This window comes from Halyomorpha halys, unplaced genomic scaffold, assembly GCF_000696795.3.
Source record: "Halyomorpha halys isolate HHAL.00 unplaced genomic scaffold, Hhal_1.1 Scaffold212.1, whole genome shotgun sequence".
Classification (NCBI taxonomy): Eukaryota; Metazoa; Arthropoda; class Insecta; order Hemiptera; family Pentatomidae; genus Halyomorpha; species Halyomorpha halys.
In genome coordinates this window covers 660,485-665,197 of record NW_027107855.1, presented here as the reverse complement: position 1 = coordinate 665,197, position 4,713 = coordinate 660,485, and the positions used below count along the sequence as shown (strand labels likewise).

The 4,713-nt window shown below is 31.7% G+C and overlaps 1 protein-coding gene across 3 annotated transcripts in view; it reads left to right on the top strand.

The window, feature by feature from the left end:
• The window catches only part of LOC106679633 (uncharacterized), a 145,150-nt gene that overhangs the window by 128,137 nt on the left and 12,300 nt on the right, over positions 1-4,713 (top strand). For 2 of the 3 annotated variants that reach the window (XM_067046217.1, XM_067046216.1), the window contains exon 1: positions 3,068-3,246. The exons of the other annotated variant lie outside the window; for it this stretch is intronic. The gene's annotated coding sequence lies outside the window, so the exon portion shown is untranslated. Of the gene's footprint in view, positions 1-3,067; positions 3,247-4,713 lie in introns of those variants that run through there. 3 annotated transcript variants of the gene reach the window in all.

Here is a 4,713-nt window from a genome sequence, read left to right as displayed (position 1 = left end):
AAAAAAAAAATTAATGGGAAATACATTTTAAAAAATCTTCGAGTTTTCTTGCACTTTTTAATAACTGGTCGTGGGTGCCCGCCCATCTTCTCAGTTGCTGGTTAATTTGTCCCCTAATTTAATTACGTCCTGCTTGTGGCTACTATACGTAGCTCGTCATTATAGCTCATTAAACTAGTACTAACTTTTTATATTTTATTTTGCTTGTTAACTATCAACTTTTTGCATTTTCTTTGTGGATTTATCCGTATTTTATTTTCATATTAACTATTTTTCATTAGCATATAGCTGACATGAAATTAGAACCCATTAACAGGAGAATCCACTTTTTTTGTCTTCAAATGTACACCTACGTTCCTTGCTACAAGGTGAACAAAAAGATTCCCTTAAAGGAGTCAATCAAGACGTTCAGAAGAGAAGAATGAATAAAGAGCTGAAAATGAGCACTAGTTTACTAAAAATATATTATTACGAAACATCAAAATATGAAAAGACCCGACCTTGAGCAAATAAGGGGCGGGTCCCAACTACAAGAACTTCTCATTAGCAAAGCGCTCCAGCGTCACACTTCTGTATCGTTAAAAGATTTGTTCGCTTAGAAACTTACAAATACACGCTGTCATTATTATGTTCAACTTGTTTTTATAATTATTTTAATCATCTGAATTGAAATGATCCTTTCCAACATGGTAGATAATGGTTTTTTGTCGTTAATTAAGTATCGTTTCAATGTTAGTAGATGTGCCTCAGAAGCGTTTAATGAGTATTTTTACTTCCAGTTACCTATAAATGAAATATAGTTACTATATTGTATCATAAGGTGGAGTAACCAATTATCGCGAAATGGTATGTGTGTATCTGAACAGCCTTGCTCAAAACACAAATTTCAGAGAGGTTAGAGCAACATCCAAGGGCGTACCCAGAATCAAAATTATGGGGGGACAAGCCATGGTTGTTCAGCTTGTGATATTTCAGCACGGAAGAAGGAATGAAAAAATATTTTAGGAAAATGATATATAATTATATAATTATGGTGCTTTATTGGTTATTAAAATTATTTACTAGAAAAAAAAGTAATCTTTATTAAATAAGTCCCTTTTTTTTACTTCTGGGGGGGGGGGGGAGGAGTGGAGCTGTCCATGGCAACAGTTTTAGATTCTCTCGATGAAAACGTTCCCAAACGATTTTGATGAAACCGGATATCTCGATCCAAAATCAAGTGATATCTAACATCAGTAAAGTCATATCCTTATTTAAATAGTCTGACAGGACTTAACCACCAAATTTCCAAAAAAAATCGTCTAAAATACCTTTAATTCTGTTTATTTGAAAATATCAATCATCTCTCATTGTTAATAATAAACAATATATAAATATGAACTATGACAGAATTTAATGATCAACTGAGGGAGAAAATGATTTTCACTGAACCGTATAGGGCAGTTCAAACAGCTTTGTTTTGTTTTTTTATTTCACGGAACGACCTTTAAGACCACGCGAATATCACTACGTTTCCTTTCTCATTTTTGCTTTTCTTCCCTTCCAGTATCTTCTCATCATTTCTGCATGCCTTGGCTTCCTCTCTTCCGAACACGCAGCACCCTTCCGTTTTTCTTTATTTGCCGCAAGAACATTGATTTCTTTAAATTTTTTTCCGTACTGCTCTCTATTTAGGCAATCTTTGTCTGTTATTTTCAATTTTTTTGTTTCCTCTCACATTTGCTTCACATATCCTCCAACGGTCTTGTTTCACGGATTCTGTCAAAGATTTTCTTTTGGTCCATTCTCATCATGTGTCCGTAGAATCTCAGTCTTCTGATTCTTATTTCGGTTTCCAGGTCATTTATCTCCCTGTAGATTTCCTGGTTAGGTCTTAACCTGTAGCCTTCCTGTGTTTTCTTGGCCACGTAGATTCTTCTCAGGATCCTTCTCTCTATTTTCAGATATTTTTCCAGGCTAGGGAGGCATGTTGTCTCCATTCCGTATAACAACGGCTTTGTTATTATTGTTATTATTTTTTTGTTAAACTGTTATATTCTTGGCAGGAGCTGTTTTCCACCAAAAAGAATTATGTGAACAAATATTTTCCTTTCTTAGTAATATATTTAACTATCACTCGATACCTGTATTTGAGTCCGGCTGTAAAGGATAATTATTATTTCTGTTTTATTAATCATGGATCGATCCTATGATCGAGAGACCATCCTGTTTTACACTCAGCCTCTTTAAAGAGATTGCCATTAATTGAGTGGAAAACTGGCAGTTGAGTGTGATCCTGGTTGGACCACCTTGCACAAACGTTGGTCAAGGAACAGTCTGGAAGAAATGTAGGGGGGTCCCATCTCTCTAACTAATTTGAAAACCAGAAAATTTTGGAAATTTGAGATTTGAGATCCTATTTCAAACAGCGAAAATTGTGGTAAAACATAATTCAAAGAGGTTATTTATTATCAAAATTGCTAATTAAAGCTATTTAGAGTGGTCAGACTTTCAAAATGTTTAGGAAAAGAACAAGTTTTCTGGGGCAACTCTCCAGACCATCGGAAATTTGGAAAATCCGGTAGAAATTGTTGAAACGTTAAATTCATACTCCTAATAAGTTGTTGTATTTGAGTTCAATCCATTTTTTTTTTAAAGTACCATCCAATACAATTATGATTTTGGATATAGCTCAAATACAAAATAAATGGAGTAAAGTAATTAAATATAACACTAATATAGGCGTACATATTTGTTTAATAACTAAACAATGTAAGACAAAATCATCGAAGGAGAATGGCTTCTCCATTCACTTTCCGTTCCGGTTCACTTTCGAACGTAAAGGATTTTAAAAAATATCAATCAACTTGAAATTCTATTATTTTATCTAGCTAAGGAAATATAATATTTGACGCAGTGCTAATAAATTCAAATTGAAAGCAAACATTATCGTCGTTAATTAGAGGATATAAATATATAGCAACATGTGATTGTAACAATTAAATATTGTGATTTTTTTTTAAACGTCAACAATACACAACGTATCGTCGTATCATGAACAGGTGATATTTTTACAATTATATCGTTCTCTGTTATCTACCTGTGCCTGAACCAAATCAGGGCTCATTAAATTGTGAATCTATAAAATATTATGTAATAATTCTCGACGATTTTACAATTTTGGCAGTGATGAAGCGTAGCCCGATTGCAGACATATTTGCAAAAAAATCGCTTGATCGTAAAATTCACCCGACAGTCCCTAATACGGTAATAGATCTAATTTATACAGTAATATCATAACTCAATACTAATAATTAAATAACTAAATACTTTAAATCATTCCAGGAACTAGAATTTTTTAAGGGGGCGAGCTGAATTTTGCCATCCTTCCTTTCACTTTCTCTTCCAATAGAAGTCAAACGTTTTACAATTGTATTTAAGGCAATATGTTTCAAAATAAATATTATCAAGTAATAAATTGTACAAGAGTCAAAACAATCGAAAAGTAGAACTAAATATTTTTATTTGACCTAATGATAATATTTCGCTCGAAAATGTTCGCTCTCCTGTTGATTTTCAAAGGATGAGCAATTTTCTAATTCCAATTGAATAAAATATTTTTTTTGAGAATTACAATAAATTCATGTTTGTTATAATACAGCTTTGGACAACACTTCTTTCTGATAGACACAATGAAATAATTATATTGCAATGTTTTCTTATGACAAACACTTCGATTCTCTTTGCTGTGATTGTCACTGAGCAATTTTAATATTCAAATTCTTCTGAACTTTATTCTCATACATCTCCACAAAGAAAAAAGGTTTTACTGTATTCAGGTCTTAATTGAAAGGTCAGAAATCATATCAATTAATTTATTATAATGTAAGAACAAGGTGTAAAATATTTCAAAATATGTCCCAGGAAAAAAAAATTGCTTTCGAAGAGAAATGAAACCTCAAAATAAAAACAGAAATATTTTAAGTACTTACGAGTCTAAGGAATGTGTGACATTCTTGAAGTTCTAAACGTGAGTTAGCCTCCGTTTTCGCTCTCATTACTTTCACACATGTCGACCATCAAGAAAAATAATAAGCCAGTATATTTTGAATTACCGTTGTTGTGTCCACTTGTTAAAAAAAAAAAATGTTGCATTTTATTCTGACTAATAATCGTTATCCTTTTGATAAGAGATCTTGAACGGTAATATAACGTTTAATGATTTTCTAAAGTTCATTTTGGCATTGTCGTGAATTTTTATGACTGTATTGTCAAGCATAAAAATTTTATTAGTAGGTTTTACGTTTAAGTTTTGCTTTATACAGGTTTTAGCCAAGAGATAAGAAGATTCAGTTTTTTAAAAAATATTTTTGGAAATGAGTTTTTATAGAAAATTGGGCGTTATTTGAGAACTACTCTATAAATTCTGCCGCCCGGCACAGAATCCTTGTTATTTTCTCTCTGGGTCTCATTTCAATTAATGAAAATTATGGCAATATGTGAAAATGACTTTTGGTATTAGTTGAACGTTTTTATTATTAGTTGAAGAAAAATTATACTTTCACTATGTCACCTGTTATCAGTTATGTATTTATAGATTCATGTGATAATTTTTTATTAAAATATATTTTTTGTCGTGACATACACAAATAATTTATACTATCGAGAACCTGCATAGGTTAGTTACAAAATGTTAACCTATGACTTACTGTAACATTAATAAATGATATATAT